This window comes from Echinops telfairi, unplaced genomic scaffold (assembly GCF_000313985.2).
Source record: "Echinops telfairi isolate 266 unplaced genomic scaffold, ASM31398v2 ScPeMD7_9;HRSCAF=40, whole genome shotgun sequence".
Classification (NCBI taxonomy): domain Eukaryota; kingdom Metazoa; phylum Chordata; class Mammalia; order Afrosoricida; family Tenrecidae; genus Echinops; species Echinops telfairi.
The window spans coordinates 45,759,850-45,772,960 of record NW_022103906.1 but is presented as its reverse complement, the minus strand read 5'-3'; the positions used below and the strand labels follow the sequence as shown (position 1 = coordinate 45,772,960).

Below are 13,111 nucleotides of genomic sequence, written 5' to 3'. Positions count from 1 at the left end.
TGCAAACGAGGATGTGGGACAAAGGATGTCATTGCTGATGTCACCTGGATCTTGGGTAAAATTAGAGAATAACAAAAGGTGTTTCCTTGTGTTTCATTCACTATGCAAAGGCATTTGACTCTGTGGGTCATCACAAACTAAGGATAGCCTGGAGAAGGATGACAATTCCAAAACCCGCCATTGTGCTCCTGCAGGCCCTGCACATGGATCAGGAGGCAGTTGTGCAGACAGAGCAAGGGGATACTTCCCAGTTTAAAATCAGGACAGGTGTGTGTCAAGGTTGCATCCTTTCACCATATTTATTCAACCTGTATGCTTTGTAAATCATCAGAGAAGCTGGATCCTGTGAAGCAGAATAAGGCATCACGATTGGAGGAAGGCTTGTTAATAACCTGTGATATGCAGATGACACACCTTGCATGCCGAAAGTGAGGAGGCCTTGACGCCCTTGTGGATGATGATCAAGGACGGCAGTCTTCAGCATGCATTCCCCACTCAGTGTCTGGAAGACCCAAATCCTCACAATTGGACCAGTAGGTAACATTATGATAAATGGAGAAACAAGTTGAAGTTGTCAATGATTCTCTCTTGCTTGGATCCACAAACAATGCTCATGGAACAAACTGGCAAGAGACAAAATGACACATTGCATTGGGTAAGATCTCCCCAGAGTGTGGAAGAGCAAAGTTGTTACGTGGAGGACCAAGGTGGGCCTGACTCAAGTGATGGCATTTTCAATCACCTCATAATGTATATGCACGTAAAAGCTGGACCTTGAATAAGGAAGACCAAAGAAGAACCGATTCATATAAATTATGGTGCTGGCGAAGAATACTGAAAGTACCATGAACTGTCAAAAGGACAAAAGAATCTGTTTTGGCATCCCCTCACAGAAGGGTCACAAGGAAGGGACGAGCCAGCAGGGTGCAGGATAGCACCGACGAAATGCACAGAATTCCTCTAGTTCTTTAATGCTTCCTCCCTCCCACTATCATGACCCCAGATCTACCTTACCAATCCAGCTAGACCAGAGCATGTACACTGGTACAGGTAAAAGCTCTCAACACATCGAATCCAGGACAGATAAAGCCCTTGGGAACAGTTTTGGGAGTAGCAATACCATGAGGGTAGGGGGAAGGTGGGGGGAGAAGAGGGAGAAAAGAGGAACCGATTACAATGATCAACATATAACTACACACACACACCAGGGGAGTAACAAAAATGTCATTGAAGGGAGACAGCAGATAGTATAAGATATGAAGACAATAATAATTGAAAGCTTATCAAGGGTTCACGAGGGTGAGAAGGCAGGGGAGGGGGAAAAGAGGAGCTCCAGTAGAAAGACAATGTTTTGAAAATGATGATGGCAACATATGTACAAATGCGCTTGATATAATTGCTGTAGGAGTCCCCCAATAAAATGACTGATTAAAAAAAATCTCTTGGAAGAAGAATGGCCAGAGTGTCCTCAGAGGTCAGGATGGCGAGGCTTCATCTTGCCTTCTTTGGACATGTCAGGAGGGACTGGTCCCCGAGGAAGGACAGCCTGTCTGGTGAGTAGGGAGGTGGCCCATAAGAAGAAGCCGTCAAGCAGCTGGGTCGACAACACGGTGGCTGCAGCCCTGGGCTCCGCCGCAGGAACCACTCGAGGACTGCCTAGGATCGGGCCCTGTCGTCTCCTGTTGGGCACAGCATTGCGATGGGCACAACGTGCAACCATCACCACAATCCACTTTAGAACTTGTTCATCACCCCCCAAAAAACCCTAGACCCCTTGACTCTCACCCCCTATTCTCATATTACTCCCAGCAGCCCTAAGCAAGCACTAACCTATTTTTATTTAATCCCTGAATTCTTTCTGATTTAGTTCTCTGATACACATCTCCATTGTTCTCGGATGCCATTTTTGATTCGTTCTCCCCCAGAGCCTTAGCTTTAGGTGAGCTCTCCCCTATAGCTGGAGCTAAAATGACCCCTGATGAAAGGAGCAGGGTAGCCCGAAGGCGAGCATTCAGTTAGCAAGGAGTTTTCTAAACTGAACCGAAAACTGGATCCTGCCTTTGAAGATGTGTCTGCGCCTTAAAGCTGTTCACTGAAACCCAACTGTCGGGCTTGATTTGTCTCTGTGCCTCTTCTGAGGTTCAGACACCTTTCATTGTCTAGCTCTTCACTGGATTTCTCCAATTTACCTCCCACTTCCACTCAGTTTGCCTTTGGGGTTTCTCATTTTTATCCGCCACATTCATCAAGGAAAAATGTGTAATCTTTCTTTGGATGCTGCTGTCAGTCAGTTTGAATACTGGTTGTCTTCTCGGTCATAAACTTCATCAAGGCCTCATCTCTTCGGCTTTGTCCTTGAGTTTGGAAGAACAGTGAATCAACATTATTTATCTTTGCCAAAGGCGGTAGCTTTACTACCTTAGAGTAGCATTAATCTGTCAAGTATTCCAAAGATGCAAGGTACTATATATTATACAAACCGAAATGTCTTCTTTATAGAAGCGTATGGCCCATTCTCTTATTAAAACATCTCAACTTAGAATCCAGAGTAGGCCCGAGATGCGCAAGCTTAGGCAAAAGTTTATGGGGGGGGCCCTGAGGTAGTATAGGGGGTCCCTTTCATCACAGAGGGGCAGCTTAGAAAACACAATGTGGGAGACAGTGGTGGCGAAACTCCTCTTTTAAAAAAATAACACGTAGACCATTTTGGATGATTTTCCCTTAGCTTGACAGTTTAATTTATATGAAAAAGCTTTTAACCTTGCATAGCCCAATTTTGTTTTAAGGATGCATCACATCAGACTTTGAAAATATCAGTGAACAATTAGATTCTTCGGATATGAAAAATGTGTGTCATTAGAAAGCCTAGGCCTGAGTGCTATGGAAGCGAGCGGGGTGGGTGGCCGGGTTTTCCAAGAAATCACTCCACCAGCGTGTCCAGTGGAAGGCCAAGGCTGGAGGATGAGCATCCCAGCAGCAGCCGTGGGAGTTCTGCTGCAGACCAGAGAGACCCAGCTGTTCCAGGGTCTGAAGAACCAGAAGAAAGAAACCTTTCTGCCACCCAGCAGAAGAAAAACACCAACCTCTAGCAAAACCACTGCTAAGTGATCTACTGGTGCTGAAAGAATCCAGAAGGAGCTAGCTGAACTAACCCTGGATCCTCTTCCTAACTTCAGTGCTGAGCCTAAAGGAGATAACATTTATGAATGGAGGCCAACTGTACTTGGTCCACCAGGTTCTGTATGTGAAGACGGTGTGATCTTTGAAAGCCACGCTGTAATCAGATTTTAGGCCACCAAAGGTTACTTTCCGCCCCAGAGTCTATCACTGCAACATCAACAGTCAGGGAGTCATCTGATTGGACAGCCTTAAAACTAACTGGAGGCCCGTGTCGAGTGTTTCAAAGAGTTTGCTGTCTATTTGGTCCCTTGTGACAGATCGCCACGCTGCGGGCCCTCTGGTTGGAAGCATAGCCACTCAGTATTTGACCAGCAGAGCAGAAGAACCAGACAGTGGACCAAGAGATACGCAATACAATTCGTATGTGTGTGAAAGAGCAGGGCATCTTCTCACTGTGCTGGAAATCCTTATAGTCTTTCTGATACGGGCTTCTTTGTCTATGTGATGCTGATTCTATCCCCTGCTTTTATCCTTTGGAGACAGAGAGAGACTCCCTATCAAGAGTAGAACTTAGTTTCTGTAGACTAGTTATGTTTAAAAGGCCTACTTGCAAATCTTACTTCTTTGGGATATCAAAATGTATCTCTGTGGTGTACTAAGGATATCAGTCCTGAGGTCTACCAAATATCATAGTGTATTTTAGCCTAATTCATTATCTGTATGATGTTATAAAAGTAGCCTTAGATGACTAGGAATTATGTCTTTTGTGTTAAACATAGATCTACTTCTGAGTATGTGCTACATGCTATTGTGAAAATGTTTTACCTTTGACTTTTGACCCAGTTTGTAGTGAGATGATTTCTTTTCACCTTTGTAGCTCAGAAAGCACCTGATGGATCATTTAAAACACCACAGACATGCTCCTGGGGTCTGAACAAAAAGAAAGGATAGGACTAAACATGCTTAACTATTCTCTCTCTGAGGTAATGCCTGAGATGAAATGCTATAGAGCTCAGGAAAAGGTTTGTTGTAGGATCTTCCACTTACTAATAATTCACTTTATGAAAGACTCAAGTGATGTCATTGGCTATCCCGGCACCTTTCAGTTGGGTCTAAGTCATGACAACCTCATTGGCATCAGCACAGGACTGCGATCCGTGGGGCTTTCACCGGCCATCATCGTCAGAAACATAGTTTTAACCCTTCTTCGGAGGCCCGTCTGGGTGGAATCCAATCTCCCGCCTTTAAGCTGGAAGCTCAGCTAGGGAACTGACCCAGGCACTTCTCAACGAGAGTCATAGTACAGGAAACATTACATTTTATTTTTGTTATCCCCTTAGAGAAGGGTACTTATAAAATCCATCCCCACCCTTTTTTTTTTTAAACCTTCCTGAAGTTTTCATTCATAGGGAACATTGTCTTCTTGGCTTACATCAGGTGATGTAAGGGAAATCAGTGTGCTTTATTAACAGTCAGAGTCATAGGAGAAATGTGCTCTCCTCCAATACCACCGGACAGAGACACAAAGGAGGGACGTTATGAGTACCACACCTTTAACCGGTCCTGGCCACAAGTTAGTGGGTTTCCCAGGGACAGTCCAGTTCTCTTTTCATGAATCACATTCAAACTCCAAGCCCTACATGGGAAGACTCCCTTCTCAGTGATGAAGCACCAGCGCATGACATTCCTTCTAGTGAGTCACCGCCAATAAAAGTTGATTTCCAAATGGGTCTACATGCTCCTCCACCCTAAGCAACATAAAAAAAATGAGTCAAATAAAACATTTTGTTTCATCATCATGAGAAGCTCAGACAGACCTTTCGCTTTTGTGAGGAGAATGAAATGTGCTTCCACACAGAGTGGGAATCCAATCTGTCCTTCTTTTTCCACAGAGCCACAGGCCGCACAAGGAAATGAGGGACACATGCTATAGAAACTGTTTCTGGGTTTGAGGACTATTTTTGTATAAAAATAATAATGACATGCCTGTAAGTGCTTGGAACTCCTGAGAACTTCCATATAACATTCCAAACCAATGTAAACCCATTGCTGTTAAGTTGATTTCGACTCATAGACACCCCGTGGAACAGAGTCAAACTCCCACTAGGGTTTCAGGGCTATAATGTTTCCAGAAACAGACTGCCACCTATTTCTCCCATGGAGCAGCTGGTGGTTTACAACCACCAACCTCCTAGTTAGCAGCCACATGCTCTAACCACTGTGCCACCAGGGGCCCTTTACGTAACATTGTTTCTGTGCTTACGTGCTGTCAGGTCAGCTCTGATTCATCGCAAGCCTATGTCCAACAGAATGAAATACTGCCCAGTCCTGTACCATCCGCACAATCATTGTTCGGTTGGAGCCTATTGTCGCAGCCCCGATGTCCTTCGTTTTCCTTGATGGGCTTCCTCTTTTCACTGAGCCCTACATTTGTTGCTGTTGCGGGCTATCAAGTCCGGTCTGACCCTATCGACTCAGGCGCTTCAAAGAGTTCTTGAAAACCATTCCATTCTCTTTTAACTCACTACATGTACCTACGACGGCTAATTTCAGTGGGGTTCCATGAGCATAGTCCCTTGCACCAATCTCACCATCATGGCTCTGTTCCAGCCCACCGAGCCAGTCCATCTTGCTGGGGATCTTCCTCTTTTGCACAGACCCCCTCCTTTACCAAGCATGATGTCTTTTTCAAGGGACCGGTCCCTCCTAATAAGATATCCAAAATATGTGTGATGATGTTTTGCCATATTCCCTTCTAAGGAACATTCTTCCAAGACATATTTGTTCCTTCTTCTGACAGGTCATGGCATGCTCCATATTTTCCACCAAGACCAGCATTCAAAGGCATCAGCTCTTCACTCTTCCTTCCAGCCTTTGCATGCATATGAGGTGATAAAAAATATCACGGCCTGGATCAGGCTCACCTGAGTCCTCAACGTGACATGCTTGCTCTTCAACACATCAAAGAGGTCTTACGCAACAGACGTGCCCAATGCAATACACCACTGGTTTCCTGGATTGCTACTTCCACAAGCATGGATTATGGATGCAAGTTAAACAAAATCTTTGGCAGCTCCATCTTTTCTCTGCTTATCTGATGGCTGCTTATTGCTCCAGCTGTGAGGACTTTTGTTTCCTTCACAGAGGGGTGATCCTTAGTGTAGTCTTTGATCTTCATCAGTACATGCTTCAAGTCCTCTTCACTTTCAGCAAGCAAAGTAGTGTGATCTGCCTATCACAGGTTGTTAAATAAGTCTTCCTCCAATTCTGATGCTAGTTTCTTTTCCACATAGTTCTCTTTCTCAGACTATTTGCTCAACGTGCAGTTTGAATAGGTTTGGTGATATATATTATATAACAGTACTCACTGTCACTGAATTAATACCAACTCATGGTGAGCTGACGCAGGTTTTCCTGGACTATGGCATCCAGCAGCCTCATCTTACTCCCATAGAGCCGCTGGTAGGTTTGTACTGCGGTCTCTGTGGGTAGCAGCCCACTACCTAACCAATAGTGGCAGACGGGATCCTTATCATAGCGAATTAGCTTATGGTATTTGTGTAGCATGGCTGAACATGACCTTAACTTAGAACAGCACTGACTCTTTTTATGAGAAGTGGACATTTATGAACAGTGCACTTCACTTTGTGTTGCTGCTAGAGAGACGTATGGGGGGCTTAGGGAACCCACAAATAATCCTCAAGGAGGGCACGCATCAGCTACGAGCAGATTACCCCTTGCAGGAAATGGAAACGAACTGAAGGAATGACAGCATTCACAATCATCCAGAGGTTAACTATCAAGGCAATGCAAAGGAAAAGAAGCTTTATGGAGAGAATGCAGTGAGCCAAGTAATACACATCTTGGCCTATAAAAAAGAGGTTGTAAATTACAGTGCTGGCCTCCAGAAAAGTCCTGAAGGAGAGTGCTGCATGGCATATAAAGTTCAACTATAAATGAGAACAAACTCAAGCCAGAATGGAATGAAAGATTTAAGGAAGACCCAGTCTTCAAAGTAGGACACCAGAGACAAGTGAGAATGAATCTGGACCTCAAATTTAACTTCCTCTTGGATGCGCTCATTAAATTGCCCAGTAAGGAAAGAGGTACGGTAAGGGATTAAATTCTTATCCATCGCTCAAGGGTTTATTTGTTTTAATCACCTATGTGCCTTTGGTAATGCTGTGTGCGCCCCTTTTTATGAGTGAAAGTAAATTATATCCAGAGGAGCGTAAATAGAGTGGGAGAAATGTCTGTGAAATGAGCAATAACTGAAAACCAAACCAAACCAAACCAAAGCTGGGCATATTTAGCAACAGGAAGGGAAATTGAGTGATGACAAGTGGTGGTCTGTTAGGAAGAAGACGACATGTGTATCTCCCATAATGCTCCACCATGCAGGTCTAGGGTCTGAAAGGGATTTCTGAGAACTAATGGTGATTTGAAGGCTATACTGATGGGAAGATGGGAAGGTAGATACAGAGATAGGTGTGGGGTGGTATGTAGAACTGTTGAAGATATAGACTCTTAAAAGATGACCTTGATTCCATTCCTTCCCACTTCCAAGTCACCTGTAGTGGCTTCTGGTGGCGTTGTGGGCTAGGCATGGAGCAAGGTCAACTGTTCAAACACACCAGCTGCTACATACAAGTAACAGTCAGTCTGTCAGCTCCTATAAAGATTTACAACCTCAGAAATCCTCCTTAAGGTTTCTCTACACTGGAATCAACTTAATAGCAGTGGGTTTGAAATTTTGACTTTGCCTTCTGAATACACTGAGCCCTAATGTTGTTGTTAGTAGTGGTCATTCTGCTGGCCCCTAAATCATGGCAACGTACTGCAAAATGGAAAGCCGTGCTGCCTCGCTCTGCACCATCCGCTGTACATCACACTGTTGTGACCCACAGGAGTTTGACATTGTCTGAATTTTGGAATTAGTTCACCAGACCTTTTTCCTACTCCACGTTGGTCTAGTAAAACTTGTTCAGCATCATAGCATCATGCACCAGCTGGGAATCTAACCCTGGTCTCTTACATGAAGAGTGAGGGCACTATCAAAGGACCACAGTTGCTCCCTGCAACCCTAATGGACTTCCCAGAACTTAGTGAATTATGCTCAGACTTATTTCTTTGGTATTCAGAGTTTGCCAGAATGTGGTTTTAAGTTCCCTTTTGTGTTATTCTGGGTACTTTAGAGAAACAAATCCACAGAAACTCATGTACAAGCGAGAGTTGTATATAAAGGTTAAGTGTGCATCAAGAAAACATCCCAACCCAGTGCTGCCCAAGCCCACAAGGTCAACATTAACCCATATGTCCAACACCAATCCACAAAGTCCTTCTCCATCTCACAAAATAGATGCAATGATGCCAACTGTAGGAGGAAAGCCGAGTCAGGGAATGTGTAAGCATCTCAGTGCTGGCAGGGGTCTCCACACGGGTGTTCCAGCACCCAGGGCTGCATCGGGGTAGGTCCACGTGGCTTCTCCTCAGGGATGTCTTGCAGGAAGTGAGCCTTGCCATCCAAAGCAGGGAACTGGCAGCTGCACCCTGGTATGACCATCAGAAAGCAAGAGACCCCAGAACTAGAAAGGTGAGGCTCACTGAGCCATTTATTCTTCTGCCCTTCAATTAACCCCATATGTGTTTATCGGCCAGGTTGGCACCATAAGTTAACTACCTCACCTTTCTAGCTCTTTCATTAGATCAATGATCTTCTCCGACCTTCAATTATTAATGATGTTATGCGTTTTCCTGTCTCTGTGCTTCCACTTCTCAATCCCGCTCCTCTCCACTTAATTCTTTGACTGGAAAATCTTTAAGGCCCACCAAAATGTTCACTCCTTCACAGTGATTACTCCATCCAGACTCTCCTTTTGCCAGCTGCATGCACCGCTTCCTCCCTCTGTGTTCCCCTGACCACAGATCATCTTAGTTTCTAATATTTTTTATTTACATAGCGCTTTGTGGGAATCCCTGGGTGGTGCAAATTGTTAATGTGCTTGGCTATTCATGTTGGCAGTTGAAGCCCACACAGAGGTAGCTCTGGAGAAAGACCAAGTGATCTACCTCCAAAAATTTGGAAACACGTCACTGGAAACACGATGGAGCACACTTCAACTCTGACACACAAGGGGTCACCATGAGTCAGAATTGATTGAAGCTGGGTTTTGCTGTTGCTTTTTAATAGCACTTTGTAACTCACAAAACATCTTCAATGTGTTGGCTGATATTATCTCCCTGTGTGAGGTGTGGCGATTTACTTGATGTGGCTCTTCTAGACATAGTTTCTGTAACTCCCACCAAACCACAATTTCCTGAGGAGTCTGGGTAAGAGACAGTGGAGGAAGATGCTCATGGGATTGTATGATTCAGTGGTCTGTAATTGTTAACAGGGCTAATGATGATTGTGAACAGTTGGCAGTCTAATGAGGGGATTAGTAAACTTTTACATCTTCCTGGTATGGAAATGAACCATCTCAGAAGCAAGAGAGGGGATCTGTCTTCAGGCTGAGGTTTACGATGGACTTGAATGCCCTCTTGGGTACTTATTACCAGTGCTCAAAGATCTTTAATGAAGCACTGAAAACACTTGCTCTTCTATGGCAAGAAATTTGGAAGACGGATGCCTGGCCAACCTAAAAACAACATAAGGACTTTGTATGGACATTTATAGAGGCCCAATACAGGCATGAACATATGCCAAATACAGGCATGTACATAGGTAAATATATATATAATGAGAGGGGAATAGAACTATGTACTCATATCTATAGGTTAAGAATTAAAGTTGCAGATGGACATTGGACCTCGACTCAAGCACTCCCTTAATGCAAGAACACTTTGTTCTAACAATCTGGCATTCTGTGATACTCACCTTCCCGACATGATCGCTGAAGACAAAATGGATGCATAAGCAAATGTGGTGAAGAAAACTGATGGTGCCCAGCTATCAAAAGATATAGTGTCTGGGGTCTTAAAGGCTTGAAGATAAACAAGTGGCCATCTAGCTCAGAAGCACAAAGTCCACATCGAAGAAGCACACCAGCCTGTGTGATCATGAAGTGGCAATGGGATCAGGTATCAGGCATCTAAGACCCAGAACAAAATCATACCCAATGTGAATGCGGGGGTGGGAGGGGACATGTAGTAGAGACCCAATGCCCATCTGTAGATAATTGGACATCCCCTCACAGAGGGGTCACAGGGAAGAGTCAGGGTGTAGTATAGCACCAATGAAACACACAACTTTCCTCTTGTCCTTTGGTGCTTCCTTTACCCCACTATCATGACCTCAATTCTACCTTACAAATTGGATTAGAGCAGAGCATGCACACTGCTACTGATAAGAGCCCGCAACACAGAGAATCCAGGATAAATAACCCCCCCAGGGCTAACAATGAGAGTAGAGATACCAGGAGGGTTAGGGTAGGGTGGGGGGAGAAAGGGGGAATCGATTACACAGATCAACCTATTACCCACTCTCAGGAGGATGAACACAGAAAAGTGGGTGAGGGGTGATGGAGGATGATATGAAGATATGAAAATAATAATCTATAACTTATCAAGGGCTTGTGAGGGAGGGCAGGTGGGGGAGGGAGGGGAAAGAAATGGGGAGCTGATATCAGGGGCTCAAGTGGGAAGAGAATGCTTTGAAAATGATGATGGTGGCATATGTGCAAATGTGCTTGACACACTGGAGGAATGTATGGATTGTGATAAGAGATGTAAGAGTCCCCAACAAAAATATCTATCAAAAAACAAAACAAATCAAAAACCTTTGTATGATCCTGAAGCAAAGCAGGAGCCAGGTCAAGGGGCCTCAGGGCCAGAGTGAGGCCTTCCTACAAGCACAGCAGAGGGAGGCTGTCTTGACCAAAACCTGTATCCTAAATATTTCTGTTCCTTAATCATGACCTCTGAACTTTCCTAATAAACATCTTAATTGTATGATGGTCTGTGAGCTCTATTTAGCCATTGCAATGAATTATCTTAGCCACCTAAGGTGTAGGAATTGCTATGGAAGGGATGGTTGGTGTCAAAATTGGTAAAAAGGCTGAAGGGTGGCAGCATGTCTGACCTCAGCCTCGTAGAAATTGGCCTTTGGCTGATTTGAATTGGTTGTCCTTTCCCCTTGTGAGGGCTGAAGCTGGAGAAGGCCAAGCATGACCCTCACACCCCTTTTTACACTGGTAAATTGCTATTCTCATTTTGCAGATAACTCAACCTGGAGCATTTAAGTCATAGATCTAATATTCAGTAGAGCAATTTGTTTGTTTTGGGAAAATAAAACAATCTATAATAGAGTTTGTTTTTTCAATTCTGACTCACATCCACTCATAGGCTTTTCTGGCTGTAACCTTTCAGAAGGACTTCCCTTGGCCTATCTTCTGAGGCCTCCAGGTGGATTCAAATCTCCAGCCTGTGATCAGTAGCCAAGCAGAACTCTGTAGTGTTTACCAAACGAAAGGGACGCAGGAATTCAAATGTCAAAACCCATTCCCCAGGAGTAAGGGTTAACTTTGCTCTGCTGGCCTTCGAGACCGGCTTACTCTCTACACTGGGTGATCTCTGGGTTGTTCCACCCTCTTTCCAAAGACTTGCCATCAGCAGTTTTCAATAAATATCCTTTCGTTGAGAATGTCATTGCTTTCAGTAATAAAACCTTTCCCCCTCCCCAGGAGTTTTTCCTGACACCCATAAAGACATTTTCTTTCAAAGTCACGTCTTGTTGCCTTTTTCACTTCAATCTCCCCCTGACACCTGCCTTCCAGGTAAGACAACACCCTTTAGAGCTCATAATCTTGCCAGCTTAGACTTTAGACTTTTTAGCCAGATAAAAATCTTTGTTCACTCAGCACTATAGGCTATCCTCTTCTCTGAGAACTGAGGCTTGTGTACTTGCTAATGATCCGGTAATGGCCCTGAAGCCTCTGGCTAGGCAGGGCGTCACAAAGGAAGAATTAGCCTCTCTTCCAGCCAGGTTCTCAGACAAGGCTGGAGCAGCGCAGAATTCCTGGAGGGTTTCTAAGTGCAGCAGCCCACCCCTCTGTTTCTGATGCATGGGGGCTGGGTAGACCTGAGAAGGAGTATTTATATGCAAAAAGAAAAAACGTCCTGGCACCTGACCTTGCACCCTAATGGATATGCCCTCCTTTGATGGATCTGTGCAGGAGCCATGGTGACAGTGACTTCACACATTGGGCCGCTAACGGAAAGATCAGCAGTTCAAAACCACCAGCAGGTCCTCAGAAGAAAGATGGGGCTTTCTACTCTCAGGGCTTCCAGTCTCAGAAACCCACAGGGGCAGTTCTAGCCTGTCCTCTCCAGTCCCTACCAGTTGGAACCGACTTGATGGCAGTGAATTTGTTGTTGTTGTTTTTTAATCTGTGTAGCCCTTTAGAACTTGAGCTTTCATATATTACTTATCAGAAATTAAAAACAAAAGCAAATTAAAAAATAAACCTCACCCCAATCCCAGGACAGTAGCAGGTTCTGACTTTAGCGTCAGAAAAACTGAGTTCTAATTCTAAGGAGTATTAGATGCGATTTTGAACAAGTTACTCAAATGCAACAAGCTTGAGTTAACTGCAAAATGAGAATAACAATTTCCATGGTGAGCAGGGCCATGTCTCACCTTGTGCAAAGTAAGTTACGCATTGGGCTACCACACCAAAGGGAAGCAGTTCGACTCTACCAGTGGCTCAGTGGAGAAAGATGAGGCTGTCTGCCCCCATAACAGACAGGCAGTTTTACGTTATCCTTGAAGGTCGCAATAGTCATCATCAACTGAAGGCTGTGGGGTTTTAATAAAGGAGAAGTCTTGGTGCTGTGTTGTGGGTTAGGCTTTGAGCCTCCTTCTGCAAGGTTGGAGGTTCAAACCCAACAGCTGCTCATTGGGAGAAAGACGAGGCTGTCTGCTCAAGTAAAAACTTACCATCTCAGAAACCCTGTAAAGGATTACTGTGAGATGAAATTGACTCAAGAGAAG

At 44.5% G+C, this 13,111-nt stretch overlaps 1 pseudogene; it reads left to right on the top strand.

Annotated features, from left to right (window-relative positions):
* Window positions 1-2,846: 2,846 nt before the first annotated feature.
* Window positions 2,847-3,552, top strand: LOC105979963 (annotated as a pseudogene).
* Window positions 3,553-13,111: the final 9,559 nt, after the last annotated feature.